The 22,882-nt window shown below is 37.0% G+C and overlaps 1 long non-coding RNA gene across 2 annotated transcripts in view; it reads right to left on the bottom strand.

Annotated features, from left to right (window-relative positions):
- LOC136020516 (uncharacterized) overlaps positions 1–16,609 on the bottom strand; it is a 132,921-nt gene extending 116,312 nt beyond the window's left edge. For both annotated transcript variants that reach the window (XR_010615355.1, XR_010615354.1), the window contains exons 1-2: positions 16,562–16,609; positions 1,658–1,758 (exon numbers count right to left, since the gene is read on the bottom strand). This is a non-coding gene — a long non-coding RNA (uncharacterized LOC136020516). The remainder of the gene's footprint in view (positions 1–1,657; positions 1,759–16,561) is intronic.
- Positions 16,610–22,882: the final 6,273 nt, after the last annotated feature.

Genomic DNA, 22,882 nt, shown 5'->3' with positions numbered 1-22,882 from the left:
TGAAACAGATCTCTTATACCAAATTCCTTAGTTTCATTTTCCTCTGAGAAATGCTGTTTGCTTTGTGGTACAGAAGTTGCTACACAGCTAGACCAGAATGGATAACAAAATACTCGTAGAACTTTAAACGTTCGTTTCATTTGCACTCGCACTTCCAGTGTTCATTTCTCAGAACAACTCCAGTGAACAGACACAGGAGGAATAGTTTTGGATGGGCTAGAAAGCATTCAAACTGTAACCATGGAGCTGCTTTTCTGTGGAAATTTCACACTGTTATCCGATTTCTAATTGGAATAAAACCACAACATGCAATGTAAGTGACCAATCCAGTCAAATATTCCCAGCTCACTTTCAAAAATGCATCATAAACCAGTAACTGTTGATAGCAAAATGTATGAAAATACTGCAAGCCATCTATGTGAACAGAAATGGAATGTATAAAGCCTTGTCAGGATTACTTTTCCACAGATACTAGAATGCATTTAAAAAGCCCTTACCTGCTGTGCAGGAGCTAGTGTGAAAGGAGAAAGAGGTTAAAGATGGCCTTGCAGCATCTTTTGTAAAAGATCTATAATAGATGGCTAAAAAAACCTGAAGTAAAATACAGAGACACTTTCCTCAGTGCAAGAATTCATCTGAAAAGGGTTTTCTGAGATTTGAGCTGGACATTTATAATCTTCACCAGAAAGTCAGGATAAATTTGAAATGAATTGCGGTAGAAGAATAAAATATTGTCCTACAACTCACCACAGGAAAAGAAGTTCCAGATACAGGCAAACCTCATCAGTGTTAAAATATGCAGACAAATTACAAAGCATACAAATACTTGTCACCTTGTGTATGTTGGTGTGTTGCATAAGTCTGCGGTTTTTGTTTGCCAACTTGGAAGGAAATTAACAGCAGGTCTCACATTCTCTCTTACTATTTGTTTTTCCTGCAGCCCTCTGAAAGCAATAAATTGCTTAAAAACAAATTGGAGAAATCATATTATTTCTAAGACCTTGATGTTACCATATGGCAGTTTCACAAGGAATTTTGGACTTTTGAAACATCTGTGACAGTTCAAGGCTGCCATTACAGACTGCACAAGTTTGTTGAGCTGAGCACTCCCTGTGTTTGCAGGATTCTCTACAGTTCTGGCAAATGTATTGCAGCAGTGCAGAACCAGTGCCACTCACCATACTTCCCAAGAAACACTCAGGATTTTTTCAGCTTATTCTTAACAAATAAAGTTTGGATGATCAGCAGCACCATGGCTATCGGATGACCATTTAAAATGCAACACACGTTTTTTCAAGGAACTCATCTTTGGAAAGAGAAGCATAAATAGTTATTAAACATGCATTTTAACCTTCTGAAGGTAGGAGATAGATTTGACTAAGCCACTTAACCTAAGTACAAAGGACCATAACGTTTAAGTGAGCAAGATCTAGTTAAGTAAATAAGTTTCCTGGAACTTGCATTTTGCTAAACCTACCATTGCTTTCTATATGGTCAAACAATCACTAAGACAACAGTAAGAATAAGAATTTGTAAATAACACTGAGAAAAAAAAAATTAATCAGGTATTGGTCAGGAGCAATTGGCTTGAAATAAGGGATTGTACCTGGTTAAGAAAATACAGAATTCTATTGTCTCCTTAACAGTACTCAGTTACCTCATTTAGGTTAACAATCAAGTTCCACAGCCCTCTCAATTCTTTCTTCTTTAAAGACAGAGCCAGGATTTCAAAACACTTAGTTCCTCTCCCACTGTATTCTAAAAGCAACAAAAAAAAAATTGTAAGTTCTTCTTCTCCCAAAGAGCACAGCTCAAATGTGAAAGATTCTGATCCCTTGGTGCTGGAGGATCAAAATCATTTCAAATATCTAAAAGAAGTGTCTGGTGAAGAAGCTCTGAAATCTCAGAACTGCACATTCAGTCCATCACAGCACTTACAGATTAAAATTCAAAATTGAGAAGAGCTAGGATACAAACTGTGAGCATTATTTAAAGGCCTGCTTGAAGTTAACCAATGACTTTCAAGTTATTCTCATGAATTTCAGAGTAGGACACATGAACATATAATACAAGAAATATTTTACAGTTACTGTAAACCTGTTCAGAAATAAAGATTAAAAACATCGAAAGAAAGTGCATCTTCAGTTACTCTAAAATTAAGTACAGTTTTTCTTTTGGCCAATATTTGCTCTATGTTTTAAAGGAGAAAGCTTACAGTCCTGAACCCCTAATATGTAAACGTTTTAAAGTGAAAGAGGACTAGAGCAAGAGTCTCATATCTTTTAGTCTCAGATCAAATTACAAGTCTAAAAAAAAAATATATAACGAAACTACTGGTTATTCACAATGAGAATCATCAGCCATTGGAATAATCTTCCCAGGGAAGTTGTGGACTCCCCAACATTGGACGTTAAGATTCAGCAGGACAGAGTGCTGGGATTTCTAGTCTAAGTCATGCTTTGCCTGGAAAGGTTGCACTAGATCCCTTCCAGACTGGGATTCGATGATTCTATTGGCACTCAAGATGTATGAAAGTTTAACATTCTTTATGAGCAGTGATTTTCTAGACATCTTGTTTCATAGTAGCAATGTCTTCTAACTTTCAGATGTTACGAAATGTCTACATATGTCTGTCTTGGCTTTCATTTCATAGCAGCAGCAAAATCACCAGGTATATAGAATCTAGCTAGTAGTTGTCCATAAATGTTTCAAAAACATCCCTTTGGTACAAAATTGTCCCTAAGCCAATTAAAAGTTAAAGAATTGTGATCCAAAGGAAAAATTTCTGGGTTAATTTTTGCCTTTATTATTTAACTTCAGAAGCGTGGCACTTCATCTCACATGAGAATTAAGTACCTGAAAACGACATGCCTTTTACCTCAAAAGTCAGGTTTGGTTATTTGCATGCTGGTTTTGATGCTTCCCTCCCCCCCTCGCCATGCGCCCCAATTCACAGAAATGCTTTAAATCTGTCCTCAGTGAGGCTGTTCAGCAGAGGTTTAATGACAGAAGTACTATTTCTGCATGCATTTTTTTTCCTGCTTGATGTGACATGATATACTTTCATTCCTTTACTGAGGACCATGTAATTTCAGAGCTTGAGAAATTGATGCAATGTGGATATCGTATCTGAGAAGCAGTAAGTATATATACATATTAAGGAGAACAACCTTGGAAGAAAGGCTCAGAAGTAAAAGTTTAAATCTGTCTAAATCAATACCTTTTCCAAAGACAACTCACATGTTTATGTTAAATATATATTGCAAGTGATAAAACTGCTCCTTAAAGTTCCACTATATTCTATTTCTTATTGAAAGCTCACAAAGCTTCCAAAAAATTATGGCATACATGAAATACATGATTTAGTATCAGGCTATGTTTAATATTACATTTCTAGCTCATCATTTGATTTTACCAGCAGCTTTACTCAAATTTATGTGACCTTATGGTACACACAGAAAACTGTTCTAATTTTAAATGCTCTAAATAGGTTTCAACTTTATACTCATGGCCAAATTGGATATGAGCATACCTTAACTCCTGATAGCATCTGTTATTTGTAAAAAAGATGAGACCGTTTCAGTGTAATTTTTTCTAGACTATTAGTTTCAAAGAATGTGTGATTTTTGCCAGCTACCCAGCAGCAAAAAGTACTTGGGAATTACTGCTGGTTTTTCCTAAGCATTCAAGCACTACAAATTAGAAGAAAAGTTGGTTTTCTTTGAATTACGAAGATGCAAGAATACATCTTCATAGAGCATCTAAATGTGGATACCAATTCCTTCTATTGTTCCCTTCCAAGGATGAAGTTTGTCCATAACTATCTGCTACTATAGATAATGTACTTAGAAAAAAGTTTGGTCATAAATTTTTAAGCTTTTCAAAGCATATGCTTAGACCATTACATCTCTATTCATAGATGCACAAGATCCTGAGAAACACCCTGATTTTGCAGGGTTTTTTCATTTCTTCTCCTGCTGTTATGACATCTTGTTAAGAAACAGCAGTTACTTGAGAGTTTTCAATTCCACATTTAAAATATCTAGAGCAGAGGGAGAGAGGATGGTTGGGCTTTTTTCTTTAGTTATAATTACACCCGTATAGAATGATATGCAGAATTGATATTCCTTCTCAGCGGCTATCAATTTGACCTCCAACGAACAGAACAGATTTTTGGAAAACTCATTTAGGAGTCAGGTTATGACTTCAGTGACTCATACTGGCTGGTAATTAACAGCATGAACTGAACAATTTATGAGCTCTAAAAACCAAACTTCTGCACTGTAAACTACAGCATATTACGGAGCCAACGTGGTTTGGGTAGTGTTTACTATTAGCTGTTCACAGGAACAACAGGAGAAAGCTGTGGTCGGTCTCATTTCGCAGAAAGGTTTTCCTTAAGTACTCTTTTGTTACACAGTTACTAGAAGAATCATAGAACAGTTTTGTGTTGGAGTTTCAACCCCCTGCCACAGGTAGGGACACCTTCCACTAGACCAGGTTGCTTCAAGTCACATCCAACCTGACCTTGAACACTGCCAAGGATGGGGCAGCCATAGCTTCTCTGGGCAACCCATGCTAGTGTCCCACCACTCTCACAGAGAAGAATTTTTCCTTAGTATCTAATCTCAATCTCTCCTCTGTCAATTTAAAGCCATCCCCCCTTTTCCTACCCCAACATGTTCCTGTAAAAAGTCCCTCTCCAGCTTTCTTGTCAGCCCCTTTAGGTACTGGAAGGCTGCAGACTGATGCACACACACTATGTGACTGCTTTCTATACTCCCCCTTCTAGGTCAGCTTTCCTATGACAGTAAACTAAATTGCCACTTCAGTTTTCTTCATGTATATATTCTTCATGTACATCACTATTTTATATTCATAAATAAGCATATACAAATGCAAGAGCTGCAAATATAAGGAAGCATGGGTTCCCACAGATTTGTGACCCACATTCCCTACTTTTTCACAATCTAGTCATCTACCTACCACATCCCCTAAATATTACCCAGGATCTTATTTTTTCATTGCCTACCAACATGCCTTGACAGAAGGAAGGTTTTGACTACCTTTCTGTATAGAAATATGCTAAGAAAATGTATGAAGATACGACAAGCAAATCCAGGCTTCTGTTTTGATGCTGTTCTTCAAGCTAACAATTCATGAGCTTTCATGAGAGATCTTCAGTGAGTGCTTCTTTAAAACAGTAATGTTTCACTGCGTTTCAATATTTGAATCAGAATACAAATCTCACATATGCTAAGTATCAGGAGGAAGTTGGAACTCTTATGTTTCAGTTCATTCTTGTCTTCAGTTTCCCAAACGTCCTTCAGGTTCCCGCACTAAAGAACTTTCTTGTAAAGCAAGATGTGTCTAACAAGCTGTTTTAAATGGCAGATAGCTTCCCCATTTTAAGAACTGAAACCCAAAAATTCTGTATACCCGAGCACCAGAAGTTACATACTTCAGGAGACAGCAGTGGCTGTTCAAGAGAAAGCAATGCCTTTTCCTGAGTCCCAGAGCTGCAGTGGCAATGATACGAGCATTCAGCTGGTTCCAAGGATGACTCAGCTGAAATTCTGTCAGAGGAAACCTTGCTTGTTCCTCAAGCTCAAATTTCTGCTTTCACCAGAAGCCCACTGCAACATGAGAGACAGAACATTCACAAGAGTGGTATCTAAACTGCCCCAAAACTCCTGAGTAGAGACTAGAATTTTCAGCACAGGCTGCAGGGACTGGGGCCCTAACTGCGCTACTGATCAGCCTTGCAAGTATTAAACCCCTTAATTTTTCATTATTCAAGTGAACAATCTCACTGATGTCTCACATCAGTGACTGATTTTTTCCAAGCAAGATTAGAATTAATGCTAATTCACTCCTGCAGTATTATTCCAGTTCCTGGTGCAAGAAAAAGGCACCATCTAACATTTTTTTAATTGTGAAGTACAGAAATAGTTCTTTATAACAATAGTCTGAGTAGAAAATCGGTTTCAAAGTTCCTTCAAACTGCACAGCAAAGTTATATTTGATCATCCTGCAGGAACACTTTTGCTTCAGAACAGAATAACAAGATATGCACAAACAAAAGCGTATAGCACATCAATAGGAAAAAGTATTCCAAGTACTAATCAGGGAAAGGAAAGAGATAGTCATTAACATGAATTGGGTGAACCTTTCTTTCAACTGTTTTGGTTGTTTTCACTTCAGAATGAGACAGACAAAAGGTATTAAAGATTACTGATGACCTGTGTATTTGCCCTCCTTTTTTCTACTTCAAAGACAGACTGACTCCTGTATTCATGTTTTCCTGAGACAAGCTACAGATTTAATGAATGCCTCTATTTTTATTTCCTTTTTGTGAGAACATTCTTTGGCATGAACAGCTTTTTTATAAAGATAGGGGGTTTAATTTCCATTGTTGGGAAATGTGACAATTACACTGTTGTCACTATGTAGACAACTACAGCTGGACTCAAAGTTACTTCAAATATTCTTTATATCCTGAATGCCTTACTTCATTATGTGCTAAAACTGCTGTAGAAAGATAACTATAGTTGGAGCCAAATTCCAGTTTGAGGCCCAACATAAAGCATCTTTCCAAGAATGCATAATTAAGCAGCATTTGTTAATTTGAGTACATAAATTATTGAACATGGGTTAATTTGAGTTGGATTAAAAGCACCACCTGTTAGCTCCTCTAAAAAATACCAGCATTTATGTTTCAGTGCAGTATTCAATTCTCAAATATTCGTTTTCATCCTTTCAGTACACAGTTGGTTTATGAATACCCTCTAGTACTGACAGAATCAACATGTGCCCCATTTATTTGCTCTTCACATGCTTGATTGTGAAGTGCTACAATTCCAAATGTGTTTTCCAGGTCGGGAAAATAATATAGATCAGAGCAGCTCAGGTACATGTACCGGTGTGTGTAAAAGCTTAAATGGCTGCAAGGCAAACTGCCGTTCATCAACGAAGTTCAGAGCAGTAGTGGTAGTTCCTGCTTTATATGGCAGCTCTTGAGAAGCAAGACTTAATGACTGCTGGAAAACAGATACTTACTGGAGTCTTTCACAGCAGTTGCAGCATTCTGCTCCTCTCAATAGCTGTTCTATACGAGACTGCTGTAGAAAATACTCCCTTTTCCTTCTCATGTAGACTTGTTTCCAAGTGACAGGCTTAAAAATAGTTTTATAATTGTAAAGTTTAAGAAGTGGCTCAATGAACTGCAGTGAGTCACAAGCAATCACTATAAAGGTTTCAATGCAAATCTTTCCACTGAATCTTTCATCTCTGATGGTAGGATGAACCCTTGACTTGCTTAGCATCTGACGAGATGACATGAAAATTCACAGCTTTGGAGGAGAAACAGATTACAAGTCACCTTAAAATTTGTATGGATCCACAGGACAGAATCCTGTGGTACTTTAACCCCATTGATTTTATAAGCTGAGATTGACAGCCATACCTTTAAAAACCAGACCCGTCATAGTCCATTTTTAATCTTTAGTTAAAGCATTAATGTCTACTTACTAAAGTAGACATTGCAGAATGTCTACTCTATACAGGCCTGTTTACCTGAAAGAGGCTATTTTACCAAGGTACAGAATTAAAAGTTTATAAAGTAACATCCATTTCAATCAGCTATTCAAGGAAAATATTCAGAAGTTGCAATTTGGGGGGGGGGGGGGGGAAGGGGGATCAACAGTGGAAGAATTTATCTAAAAAGTTCTCCTTTTAAAAGTATTCAAGTATTTAGGGGCACTGTCAGTTCTTAGAACGAGACAAAGTCAGCTATAGACACTACAAAAGCATTACTGTCAGCAGCTTGAGACATTCAAAGGAGAGAAACATTTAAAGCCCTTCAATGTAGGGGGCACTGAGGGAATTCTCTGGAGGCTGGGATCAGCTCTCCTCTTCTAGCTGTTGAATGTAAAAACCCATGTTCAATTTCATCAGCAGAGATGCTGAAAAAGGAACCCATGAAAACAAGCTCAGCACAAAAAAAAAGCAAGGCTGCAATACCTAAAAAAGTGACAAGGTAGCAACAAGATTAAAATGTTGCTCAGGAAAGGCAAATAGTAATTTTAAGCTGCTGACAGAAGAGAGAGAAAGCACAGAAGAGCATGAATGTGCTGGGAGCCCTCAGAGTAGTAGGTGGCAAGGCACCCCATCTTCCTCCTGCTTATGTCTTCAGTGTTTAACTGGCAGAGAAGTGTAAAGGAAGTAAAAGCTTTAGGAAGCATGTGTATGACAGGAGAAGTAACAGGCATGCAATGAGCTAAACTTTCAACAAAAGTGAGTCAAGTTTTCTTTTCAGGAGTTTGGGCACTCATGCTCAGACGTATTACTACAGGTAGCTTTACTGCTGTAAGCTTAAACTTATTATAGCTCTGGGACCTCAGTCTGAGTTCAATAAACTGGTATGTAAAGCACTGGTCCCTCAAATCCTACAAATCTTGGCAGAATGCCATATCCTAATTCATAAAAACACCGTTATCCATGGAATTTTCTTCAAGCCATGAACTTCTAGAAACTCACTCAGCTGAACAAAAAGTATAGACCATTCTTCCAGTATGTGGTAGGAACTGGCACTAAACACTAAAGATATGTGACTCTTTGTGATCTCATCTGGTAGCTGTTCATGCAAAAAAACTGTTTTTCTCTTTCACTTCCCTCAGATCCAGACCTTTTGATTTTGGTTTGATGTGCAGATTTGAAAACATAACTGTGAAATCAACTTGGTTTCACCTGGCTTGAAGTCAAAACCAGTCCATTTCCTACACTTCCCACACATTAGAACCCTGCTCAAGCCAGCAAATCTTTTCTTTGTGACACTCATGCAAATTTCCAGCTTTCTACTGAATGGAAAGTAAACCTCATTGCTGTAGAAGGTCTACACAGCCTCCAGTTACTCCCAGTCTTATTTATCTAATCAGCACTACAGCTTTACAAGCCCCAGCATTTGTAAAGCTTTTACCACCTAGTTAAAAACAGTGTAGCATGTTTGTTAAGAATATTTTTATTTTTATGAGGTACCAGGAGAATATTTTAGCATTTTTCTTTTGATGTCAAGTACTATCTACGAAACCAATCCACACCTTTTTTTTTTTTTTATGTAAGAGAATGCAAAGTAGGTGGAGAGATTGCATTTTTAGGTTTATGAGTCTTATTTAAGTAGCTGCTTACATAAATCCCCAGGTATGTATGATTAATTATTTGCTTTCTAATCCCTGTTCAAAAGAATGCAGCTGCTTTTATGTCTGAATCAGGTTTTAGCATCCTTTTTAAAGCATTTGACAAATTAAAAAGGCAGACACCTGTACATTCAAAAGAATTCTTGTAATACTATTGATAATCATCTACTACTTGCATACCTTTGCAAAAGCTGCAGAGCTGTCACACATTATCTGTTTGCTATGATATTTGCCCTGGAGTCAAGTATATTTTTCACTAGGGCTTACAATCATGCATTTCACAGGGGAGAGACTGACATTCCAAGCAGTAACATACACTTGGATATTAGGGAAAAGCTAAATTTATGGGAACGTACTACAAGTTTGTTTTGTTTAGAGAACTGCCTAACTTGCCAGCCTACAACAGCTGCATTTGGAGTACAAAACCCTTTGACAAGGCAAATCATAAAATCATAGAATGGTTAGGGTTAAACAGACAAGTCTACTTAGATAAACATTTAAGACTTTCCTTAAAATACATATGTCCACAATCCTACAAACGTAGTTCAAGAGGAAAGACATAGCTTAAAAGCATATGTACATCCAGACTTTCAACTCTTACAAGCCTTTCCATTGCTTTCTTAGCCATTGCCTTCCTAAGTTTGTTCAAGTTCTCAAACATTTCTAAGCATTGTAATTCAAAAGCAGTGGTTGCTCCAACCATAGGAATTGCTTCTACAAGGGTCAGCAAGCTATCTTCTGATACGGTGACCTGAGTAGGAAATTGTTTTGGGTTAAAGTTGGGATTTAACACCTGCTCATGAAGAGATGTACATATGTAAAACACTCTTGCAGCCATGTCACTTCCAAACCACTGGAGACTCAAGAGACCTTCTGTGGACATATTCTAAAACAGATCCTAGATAAACTGATGTCAAGGAATTTAAGTAGTACCTGATACCATTGATTTTAGAGGAGCTATCTTTGGCCTGACCAAAAAAAAAAAAAAAAAGGAAAAAGTAAAAAGGTCTAGAATGGTAGAATGAAATCTTTTTCAAAAGTCCTCATATTTAAGCTTTGATGTTGACTATAGACCCTTATTTACTCATTAAATGCCCCCCAAAAAAGCCTGTTCCCTTGGAAGGCTGGTTTCTTCATCTTACACTTGGATGAGACAAAGCTGAACCTCACCTTTTTCTCAGAAGGATGCTTGCATCAGAAATGAACTGCCTGTTGTAAAGTATTGCAGTCATATCATGCAGAAGATGTTTTCTGCTATGAGCAAAATGCATGCTAGGCCAGAGTAAGACAAGCAAAGGTTCTGTGATGCAGCTCCTAAAGCAAAGAAGTACATTTTATTGTACTTCATTATCTGAAATAAATGTAATACTTGTCAGACTGCTAAGTGTCTTCATGACACATGTAATAAGGGCTTGTTACATCAAGCCCACTGCAAATAATACCTCAACTATTTTCCATTCAGTTATAGAATACACTGATTTTCCTGCTGAGTCACATCAAATTCAATTTCTCATTGAGAATTCAACTAAATTACTCGCCCATGAATTAACAATGCTGAATGCTAACACAGACATTGAATTATATTACATTTCAGTGACTAGAAGATGTAATTGCAGCTGACAAGGTCTGCTTATCTTTTTTGTTCTTTTCCAATTTTGACTTGGTGATCCTACCTTTGAAATACAATATTCTGTGGGGAAAAAAAAAAATATTAAAAAATCCCATAGTTATTTTGCAGGATTTAGGATGCATTCTAGCAGGTCACAAAATGTTTATGTTTAATCTACAGATTGTGGTTCAGACATCTTCTCCAGAGTGGTTTGGTGGACTGCAGACAGAACAGTGTTAACTGTTCCTGGTTTTACTCACTAATTAGTGCTATTATCCTGAAACTACATTTCAGTACATGAAACATTTTGGTTCACACAGTCACTTGTTGGCAAGTAAACAAACAGATGCAATCCATGTAAGAAGAGACAATTATATTGTTGCTTCCTAGAAGAAGGAGCACATCACCCTTTTTCTTTCATCTTAAGTGCTTTGGCTCATGCAATAAAAACCAAAATCCAAAGAAAATGAAAAATCCAATCAAAATTATAGTGCAACTTCCAGATGCCACCTAGTTAAGCTGAGATAATTGCTCACAATCCTGTATATTCATTATAGCTAACCAGACCTGATGAGCTGTGAAAATTAAGCTGTAATTCATTAGAACAGTATTTCTGGCAAAATGAAAATAACACAAGATTTTTATCTACTTCAGTATTTCCAATACATTTACAGTAACTCAACTAAAGATGCACACAACTGAATGCAATTATTACCCAGCAATTTCAAAACAGCAAGGTGTTTAGTTCTGGGGGGTTTGTTTTTATTTAATAAAAATTGTCTACTTAAAGCAAATTCTGTGTTTGCCTTGTACAGGAAGAGAAACAAAAGACCTTATAGCCGCATGTATGCTTCAGAACAGCTGAGCCTGTGCCTGTCTATCTTGCAGGAGATTTTGTTCCAGAGAAACAAGAACAGGCATGGAAAGCACCACTGTGTATGTCAGAGGCTCCAATGGAACTGATGACAAACAAAGACTGTGGAGTGTAGTTGGTCAAGTCTGGTAGGGATTTTCAAATTGCTACTTGTTTTACATCCGAGTCACAGGTATACAGTGCTGATTACTTGAATGACAGTAAAATACACAGAACCTGAATACCAACAAAGTAATATGCTGATACTGAGACCTTAAAACATACTCGTCTATTAGCATCAGCAGCTTTCTTTGGTAATGACGTCAAACAGAGGTGTAAGCAGACTAATGTATGTACTTTGCATCTGGTTGAGAATTCCAACAAAACAAATAAAAAATAATTTGCTGTGTCATCAAATTTCAGGCATTCCCACGGAGTAGCTCAGTTCCAAGTAGAACAAAACTCACATGGCTTCCTGGCAGCTAGTGCAGTTACACAGTTCCAATATAATTGCCTAGAAATTGTGGACTGCAGAGTATTTGCAAAGAATTTAATGTTTCAGTTGTCCCAAGAATCAAGCAAAATTTCAGGATACTGAAATCTGAGACAGGAATATATATATACAGTACACAAATTTAGCCAAAGCGAATTATTCAAACAGGAATTTTCAGGCACAGTTACTATGTAGGTACATTCTCATGTGCAGTTCCCCAACCTCTAAGTACATTCGCCCTATAATGTATATTAAAACTACACTTTTAAAGAGCATAAAAACTTGCCCACAATGTACTGAGGGTGCTTTTCTTCCATACAGATTACAAATGCAGATATCTTCTGAAAGAAAACTTGAAACACTAAGTACAAGTGTGTACCATTTCTTTTATGCTAATGTTATTCTGGATTTTAGTATATTCAGTCTCTAAATAAGTTTGCCCCAAAATGTTTTATCTGCCACATTCTTAAATTGTTACTATAAATGGCTAAACTACTATTATTAATGACATTTAGCAACAGATGTCAAGATACGTTACTGTTGACTGTGACTTTGTACATTTTTTGGCTTTGTGTTCCTCATGCCATAAAGTCAATTTTCCTCCTTTTACTCCTTAATATTAACGGATATTTTCATAATCAGAGAGGAAATTCATATTTTGATTGTTTTTTTCAATTTGAATGGGGAGATCTGCAATTTAAATAGTTTAAGTACATCCTTCCATCCCTAGGTCTGTTTACACCAGCTCCGCTTCTAAGTGATATCTTCCAATACAGATAGGTGATTGATAAAATTCTTCAGATGAAGTTAAATTAGGGTTGAAAGCTGGGTTACAGCAAAAGACTCCAGGAGCAATTCAAGCTACATTATAAAATGGATCCTTTAAGGGCCAGAAACCAACCTGAATACTGTCTGTATGGGTAGCTGCTACTAATATTCTGAATTGGCAGTCATGGATGTGTACCTATCAGAACGTCAGCTAAAACCACATAGGTCTTAAGCCAAAGTAGAAAAGTAACTTTCCATCAAGATATATCTTCTTGTGGTCTTTCTGTGTTCAAGCATTGCAAGCTTGTGAATTATCACAAATGCTGGCACTTGAGGACTGACTAAGCTTGTGGGAACGATGTACTTCTCTTGATGATTATCAGCCATGCATCTGGCTAATATGAGGCCAAACCTGGCCTGACTGCCCGACTCAAGGGAATTTAAGTAAGTTTGCACTCAGGTTGCTTGCAAAGTAGGATGAGCCCCAGGAGGTGCACGTTAATGAGAAAGATCTCATGCTGCCATCCAGTGCAGAAAAATGGACCTGCCACGTAAATCATCACAGCATTTCTTCATCTCAGAACTGTATGAATGTCAAACGCCCCATTCTGGTGAACAAACAAAAAACAGTAATATACACAATCGAATTTTTAAAGTTTCCCAAAATCTTTGACCAGTTGGAAAATGATTCCTTACATTTTTCCACGAAAACATCCATACCAGTAAGCGGTGACCTTAGGAAACAGTGTTTGAAAACAGCGAAGTACATTTAAGTATTATTGATTGCACAAGTAATAACACCCAAAGTGATTACATAGTGTGCTACTTACAAAAATAATTACACTTCAGAAAATCAAAATTAATTTGTACACTTCTGCTGCACTTTTAAAGTCATTGACATTTCATTGTAGTGCTCCTAATGAAAGGAAAATTATTAATAATTGTTTCTATTTCAATGTGACAAATGTCAGTTAGGTTAGGATGCGAATTTGTCAGTATCTCATCAGATCACTAAGCTGACTTTTGGCTCCTGTTAGTGTTTGAAAAGGAGGGTTATTTGCATTTATCAGATGCAAGTTTACACAGGCAAAGCCTATTATGATGTATGCTGGTTCCTAAGTGTGAAACATCTTGTGTGGTGTAGTTCTCTTATTAGAAATCACTCTGAAAAGGTGTAAAAACCAGGAAAAATGAAGTTGCCTTGGCAAAACATCAAGACTTTTCTTCTTCAATCCACTTTTAACAGTGAAATAACACAAAATCAACTAGTGCCATCAGTGTAGCATTACAGCCACCACCTGAAGTATCATTTAGTTTTTATTCCCATACCAAGAAAATTTGGTCTTATTTTGACTTATAGCAAATCACATTGTTCAAGTATGGAAAATTATCAAATTAATAACAAAAACACCGAGTTTAAAAAAGATATCTACTATGTCAAGTAAAATTTAAATCATGCTTCAGTGCTTCAGTGTTTGTCTCGATATATCACTCATATAAACAGTTACATAATTAGTACAAGTAAAATAGTTCAGCTTTTAAAATACTGCAATAGAAATACCAAAGCCTCTTAGAGTACCTTGAAAGCATTAAATAATTCAAATTTGCACAAAAAATATTTTATGCCCTTTAATATTCTAATTTTATATTCAGGTGAGCCAACAACCTCATAATTTGTCTAGGCAATTATAGAAAATCAAACAAAATGCAGCAAACTGTTTTGGAAGAACTGTCTCCAGGCTGCTCAGACAGTTCTCTTTTACTGCCCTCAACCTTGGCAGGAATTTGCCTCAGAGCACCCTATCAAGATTCAAGCTACTTTCCAATAGCTGATCGGGAAGCTCTTAGAATGAAACACCTGTTTTTTTGATTATTCTTAAAAAAATAGAACCTTCAGTATTTCAAAATGACCTCACATTTTGCACAACTGCTGTTAATTCACAGATGGACAAAAGTGGATGATTTCTAAACAAAGATCAACAAAATTGTTTTGTTTAAGTGCTATTTGGGTAGTACTTTCAGCCATATAAAAATTATTATCTTAGGCTAAGATAACTGGCCTGGATCTGCAGTGGTTTCCTCAGAAAGCAGTATTATCAAGAGCCAGTTTTGTAAAACCAAAGGCTTATGCAATGATGGCTGTATTAATATTTTAAAAGTTTTCTCATTTATCCAGAGCTTATTTCAACCAGCTCTGATTGATGATAAAATCTTGACTGTAGATGCCACACAGAATAAAGCAGCCTGCTAGAGGTCTGCTTTGCCTGCACTTGGGGAATGCGTGCTTCTGCTTTTCCAGTTGTTAACATGAATCCAAACAGCATATTGACAGGTTTGAAAGAACAGCTTGCATAAAGCCACCCATTCAGTAAATACCTTTGTTTACCAAAACCCCAACAAAATAAAACCAAAACAAGTAACAGCATATGCGTTTTTAGCAAGTTTTTCCTAGTTCTTGGTAGAAATTTTATTCCTTTGTTAATGTTGCAGGCGCATCAACAACATGATACACTTTGATCTGATTTCTATTATACTGTATCTGCATTTGGAGACAACAAAGAAAGGGCTATTTAAGGAACTTGTTTTCTCAGAGATACAAGCACATATCTAACATGGTAACAATAAGTGTCAGTAGTCAAACTACAGTAGCAAGCAGTCAGATAGTCTGCTACAGCCAGCTATCTTTGGATTACAACAACCCACTTCTCACCCATTCTGATAATCATAAAAGTCCCAAAATATAAATATGTGCTTCAATTCTTCCTTTATAGTCTCTCTTCCTAATTCCACTTTTTAGCTAATCAGTAAGTTTAAAAGTAAGAATAACTTGAAAGTTATATTTTCATTTTCATCTTGCACTTCTTTTACCCCATACACATAGAAATCACAGGCTTACCCCTGTTCAGTGTTATCATACTCATGAGGTTTAGATTGGTGATGTTTATCTCTCCTACAGCGCCCATTTTCAGCTCTTAAGATTATTTCAGAATCCCAGCTTCAATTTAAAAATCCTCATCTTGCTAGCTCTCGGGTTATGGAGAACAGTATGAAAGTATGACTCAAGTGTTCTCTAACAGCTTTATGTGAAAAGGTTTATTCTGAACAAAACAAAAACCAGAGAATACATTCTGGACGTATTCTCAGAATTGCTTGTTGGAGATCTTTTTAATTGCTAGGTTTCATAAAGTAATTATGTGTAAGCGCTGCACTTCTGATCACAAATGTACGTTTTATGCAAGTATCACAACCTGGTGCAGTGTGTAACAGGCCATGTATTTCTGATTTTGCAACCCGGCAAAGGTATTCACATGTGCGCCCCTAAAATCACCTCCGAGTTTTCATTCTGTCCTGGAGGAATTTAACATGCCCTTGTCCCTCAGAACAACAACAAACAGACAAAAATACTCCAGCTAAAACTCTCTCATGCATTTCCCATCACAGGAAAATAACTGCAAGGGGAGCATCCACTCTGCCATTAGCTACAGCAAACTTACTTGTCTGCGCTGCCTTTAGCACAACATAGTGCTACTAAATACACCTATACATTTACTTTTTTTCAATAAAAGTTTTTGCAGAACGTGGATTAGAACTGCAACTGGCCATCAGCCTCCCTATCCGCCGAAAGGAGACCCGCTCAGACTTACCTTAGCTGGCTATTTGCTTTCCGGGCGAAAAATAGCCTGACCTCTCCCTCCAGGATTTATAGCGCAGTGATTGGGGGGAAAACAGGACATAAAAAGGCAGGAGGTCACACCCCCAACAAGCTTTAGCAACACAGTAGGGAATACTGATAGTGGTGGTAGTAAAAATAGTAGCAGCAACCTTCACTGAACTGGAAAGAAAGGAGTGTTTTCTTCGGGCCGGTGAGGGCAGGCTGACTGCATTCGCTCAGCTGTGGGCTCCGGCTTGGGTGAGCACCAACAGGCTCCAAGTTGAGGGGAAAGCTCCATTGCTTTCTTTGTCAGACCGGCTGATGTTTACCCACTACTTAATGAACTGTGAGGAGATAACAAAGCTAAGGTGGGCTCCCCGGATGTGTTTCCGGGCTGGTACGGGTTTCTCCTCATTCTAGGTTACCTCAAGTAAACCAGTCCTTGTAGAGCCATAGTCTCCTGCTGTGTCTTGATTGTTCAGTTTGCAGCTCTGCCTGTGAGTGGTAGCAACCCTGGATCCAGATGGTTGTTCTCAATCCTAGCAGTCTCTCAAGTTTTCTGCTCCTAGCAGGCACATGGCCGCAGTGCGCTGAGTGAGGTGTGCCGCCTCGGGGCGGGTGCTGGGTGCGCGCTGCTGTGGGGGAGAGGAAGGCAGCCAGAGCCCTTGGGGAGAGCATTAGGTGTTTGGTAAGCCTCTGTACTGCGAGAATTGGTTTGGGAATCCCTGGCTACAGGTTCCAGAGTCTGGAGAAATAAAGGAGTTCGGATTTGGACCTAAAAGGCCTAGTTTTAGACTGCCAGAGAAATAATAGAGACGGTGGTTGAATGTCTAGTCCTATGTGTGATTTCTAACGTTTTTCAGGTAAGTCTGACTCCCACGTTTTCTTTCAGGAGGTTTTGATCCTTGTTTCAGTTCGCTTCTAAAGGAGCTGAGGTGTGAGGGAAGCTGCTTTGTGTTCAGAAGGAATGCTCATCTGATTTAGTCTACTGAGCATGGAACATGAAATAGAAATATATGAAAATTGGCCTGTGTAAGAAATTTGAAAGGTAAAAAGGCCTGTGTCTTCTTAAAAGCTGTGGTCTGATAAGCAAGAGTGAGGGGGGAAAAGTAAAACAAAGGGGATACAGGAAGGTGGGTGCTGTATGTAGTGTTTCTGTTCCTTTGGTTCAGAATTGCTTTACTTTCTTGGGATGATTGTTCCAGAGCTGTGGAGAAGCTTTGAGCTCTCCGCAAGTGCCTGTGTCTGGAGAATGTATGAGCTGGTTCACTAATTACAGAACAGGGTGGAAAGGTTACAGTTAGAAAGCTACAATATAGGCAGACCTGTGAACCTAATTGTACTTTAGTTTTATTTCTGTTCAGGCTACAGCTGGATAGCATTTAGAGGTTAGTGCATTGCTTAGAGGTATGAGTAAAAATCCTTAATTAACACAATAGCAACGAACTTTGGGTCTTATTTGGTATGGTAAAAAAATAAAAGATGCTCAGCTGAGTGATGATATATTCCCCTGAAGTGAAAAATTAGCACCTTACTAATATTTCCTTCGAACCTCCTTGATTTTAAATTAAGAATAGTAGTTTTGTGATTAATTCCCTGGGTAGAAATTCAGTAGATTTGAGTTCCATTCTCAGACTCATTATGTGACCCTGGGTTATGTGTTAGTTACCAGGGCTAGCTTTTCAGCACCCATCTGCTTTTAATTATGAGTACAGCACAGCTGAGAAATTGCCAATGGGACTAGTAGGACTTTTTGCATTAGCTGCAGTTGGCTTTGGATGAGACCCTTTTATCTGTTTCCTAAATGTATATGTATGGAGAACCAGGCTCTCTCCGAAACATGGATGTTGGAACTGTGTATTAATTAGCAGTGTGCACTGCTGCGATATTATAGAGAAGGGAATAGTATAAGTAAAGAAATGCATTTATTATCATAAATTAGCATACTATTAATACTGGTGTCCTGTTTTCTTAATTTGTTAAGGTAAGTTTTGCAGCTTTCTAAAGTTGTCTCAAGTATGAGACACCATCTCAACTTAAATCTCTAACTTTCTATGTCATTATGAGAAGACAGTAAAATACATCCAAGTATTTCTAGCCATTGGAATTAAGGATTTGAAGAAAGCTTATGCAGGATCAGAATCTAGTTTCTGTTATGCAAAAAGACACTGCCGAGTTTCCATGGTTTGCAGCTTTTCCTTTCTAAACTTAGGACATCTATAAATGAAGAAACTCATTGCATGACTACTGCAAGAGGAGAGAATGTAGGCAGCAAATTATACCCATTCCCAGATGATGGAGGTTTCAAGAAATTCCAGAAGTTAAATTTTTGCCAACTTCTGAAAGGTAGAAGTCACTTAATTGCTATTGACAAATTGTTTATGCTAACTGCATGTAATACCTGTGTTTCTTGGTATGAAATGATTGGATAAAAAATATTCTAAAGTTTAAACTTTGTAAACTACTGTCGTCAGGTTGTAACTGAAGAAAAAAATTATTTGATGCTACAACTTTTCTGTTGAAAATGTTGGGAGTTTTATATTTTCAAGCTGCACACTTCCCTAGACAGAATATGCATCTAAACTGAAACTTAAGTAGCAAAGGTGCTTATAATAGTTAGTAACACCTGTGTGTGGAATAAGCATTCTTTGTAAGGTCTGAACAGTACTCTGGCTTTTCTTACCCTCACCTAGAACGAGACTACAGTAATGAGCTTTCTAAATCAAAAGGCTCTGGTTTGTGACACCTGTAGTCAGTTAAGAAGGCAGTTTCATTTGTATGCCAACATCAGGTCAGCATCTTCTAGGTTATCTGCTCTCTCAAACACTCTGATGGGCAAAAAAGTTGAAGTTCTAGACTGTGAATCTGGCATTTACTTCAGAGTCCAAAAACACTGGTTAACAAAACTGAAATTTTTAATGGGATTTTAATTACCTTGAGTATTTATTCTTTTACCCCTTAATTTACTGATGCTTCTGTTTATGGTATATTTTTTTGTTATGTATTTCAGTGTAGCATGATTAACTGGTAGTGTTGCATCCATGCTAGAGAAAGCAAGCATGAATCTAGTTATGTGAAGCAATGATCCACTTGCAGGGTGCATTCCAGTTCCTCTTATCTATAAATTCCCAACAGTCTGATGGATTGGATGAAGAGAGAGACTTTGGTCTAAATAGGAAGTAATGGCTGCAGGAAAATATGGATTTTAACATTTAGATCAGGAACATTAGAACCAGAATCTCAGGAGCCATTATTTTTAGCATTAGTGTATAATGCAGTACACTACATTAAGTTTTATGTACAGTAGTTGGAACCTCAGGATAAATACTGTAAACATTTCATCGCTGCTAGTTTTCACAGTGACCTTTATCTTCATTAGGCAATACTCTGAAATATTTCTAATTATACCAGTATGGCTTCTTTAATAGTATAAACTAGAATATGTATTGATGCTAATGGAGCCATTCACATTTATTAGTGTAAATTTGCTTTAGTGTTCTCTCGCATCATAAATCATAATGGACATCAGGAAAGTCATTTGGTAGCACTGGTGTATAAACAGTGAGAATAAGAAGACAATTGACTCCATTATTCAATGTTTAGTAGCAGAAATGTGTGAAGTGTGTATGTGTATATAGAAGATACTTACAAGATATACATGAGAGCAGGGAGACAGGAAAACGATTTTTTCCTCACAAAAAGAGGACAACATTCACCACTGTCTGACCCTTTAGTCTAAAATCTTTGTTTTTCTGGTTCTTGCATTTGTCCTATATGTAAAAATTAGGCATAATGACTCTAATGACCTATGCATGCACATATTTTGGTTTTCACTCTAAAGTGTACAGATAGCTCAGGTAATGCCTGTACTGATAAAGAAATCGGTGAGCTGTGTTGCAAGGTCACTTCTGTCTGCTAGGTCATGTCACCTACAAAGCAGAGTATGATAAACTATTGCTTATGCAGATTATTAGAGAACTAAATTGATACTTAAATTTTTAGGCTCTAATTCTAATAGAGACAGATGTTGGACAGGAAAGGGTCTTTGAAGTCTGAATCTAGAGCCTCTATTGTTACTGACAACCACATTAAGTTGAATTTTTGAGTTGTTACTGAAAAACAAATGCATAATACAAATAATAATTCATAGGTGAATGACAGCTAGTCAGGCAAGCCTGAACATCTGTTCATGTGAATGAACATCGAGCACTTCTGGCATCTAGTGCTCTATTTTTAACAAAAAATCCATACAATATTTAAACCCTTTTCATGCTTCACTTTGATGACTCATTATTCCATATTGATATCATACAAAGCTGTGATTTCCTTACGTATAAAAATTTTGCTGGGTTTATTTGTCGAGGGAATTTCTAAGGAAAACTTCTGTAGAATATAGAAATTGCGAGATAGCAGAAAGTATTTAATCATGGCAATGGCTTTTTCAAGTGATTTTTCTTTGTGACAAACCAAATGTATTGTATTATTTGTGGATCAGTATATCTAACGTCAGCACACATTTCTGTTTATTGACTCATTTTATCATGCTGAACTGTCACAAGCTTCTTATTAATCTGTCTCTGAAGGATCAAAATGCTTTAATAAATATGTTAGTTCCTTTAGATCTTAGGCTGGAATGAAACTGTTAGTTAAATGTACTGTGACTTTGAGTGAGGATACCTTTAGAAGGATTTAGAATGGGAGCATGTTATATAAATCTAAGACTGACAAAAGAGATTTGTGTCTTTCACTTAATAGCCAATTAGAAGTCAACTTAAAAAGGAAAAAAAAAAGTAAAAACCTCTCTTTTAGTCAAAATATGAGACTTTAGTTATGTGGTATAGTTGATTTATCAAAGGGATAATTAATCTTGCAGTTTCATAGTGAAAACTCATTCCTTGTGGGGGCTCTTCATTTATATGAACAAATTGATGTGCATTAAAGTCAGTGCATATAATGTTTGCATTTATGACATAGGGACTCAGGAAGGTGTCCATCTTTCATTACTAAATACATTACACATGTATTTAGGAAGTTGCAGTTTTACTTTATTCAAGGATAGGAAAATGCATACTACTTTCTTCAGCTGGCAGGGGCAAAAAGGAGAAAGCCTGAAAGAAAAGCAAATGCTAAAAGGGCTGTAAGACCTTTTGTACTTCTGCAGAGGAAAGTGAGGGCATTTCACTAATGGCAGAAAGCTATCATTTTGCATAGTTAAAATAAGTGTGCCCTTATAAGCAAACAGCAGTAAATGTTTGGCTTCTATCAAGAGACCAAAGCGTCATGTAAGATGCAGGAATGGTTGGTGCATACCATTTCAAAGAGGAATGGCAATTGAATAACAGCATAAGATATAAGAAAAAATGAAGATCGTTCATGTGATACTGCTATTGGCCATTGTAATAAAACTTAAAGCTCCTTGATAGTTCTCAATATATAAACCTGCTGCAATATGAGCAAGTCGTACAGTATCTGTGTACTAAGCTAACTAGTATTTCTAGGTATATATTGCACCACTTAAAAGAATTATGCCTTAGATCATTTTTGTTGGTTAATTTTTTTAGCTTTAGATATCAGCATTCAAAGTTTGTGGTTTGATTTTATATAGTTTGGGGTTTGATTTTTATATATAGGTTTGGAAAGTACACATTTACAAATAAAAATTGTTTATCTTTATCCCTCTTATTTTGAGTTTATATGTCTTGAGTTTAAGAGAAATATTCTTTATTGTATGTAATGTTGGTTAATTCAACTGACTCCTGGAAATCTCCCAGAAGTATCAGAAGCTTGTCTTTTTGTAATAAACTGGTCTTTGATATTATACTTGCATTGAAATCTTTGTAGTAGTTAGCAAGTCAGAATATTTCTGATGAACACCCAAATGTGGAAACAGCATTTTATTGATGTGTACAGCTGTGAATATATTGCAGATGGTCACATGTGAACAGCCGTGCCTCTAAAACTGCTCAGTATCAGTCTTGAAGAGCAAGCCCCCAGTGTCTGAAATTAATTTGCTTTCAACTGCAAGTGTTTGTGCAGCTCCAGAAGAATGTGTGCTGTATGCACTAGGGGTTAGTTTGCACAGACCACCTATCCATCAGTCTGATTCCTTAGAAGTGTTAACATTTGGCACTACTTTCTTTCCCTTAAATCTTTGCATCAATCCATGATATTGTACATTACATGGCTTTTCCTCTGTGTCATCATATATTGCCATTGGGAAATGAAGCATAAAAAAGCTGCCATTAGAGCACATCATTAAATAAGACTGCATGAATTCCAATTGTTGAACAATCGATCAGCTCCATTTTGAGCC

The sequence above is a fragment of the Lathamus discolor genome, chromosome 11 (genome assembly GCF_037157495.1).
Source record: "Lathamus discolor isolate bLatDis1 chromosome 11, bLatDis1.hap1, whole genome shotgun sequence".
Classification (NCBI taxonomy): domain Eukaryota; kingdom Metazoa; phylum Chordata; class Aves; order Psittaciformes; family Psittacidae; genus Lathamus; species Lathamus discolor.
The sequence above is the reverse complement of the archived record's forward strand: the minus strand, read 5'-3'. Positions and strand labels throughout refer to the sequence as shown.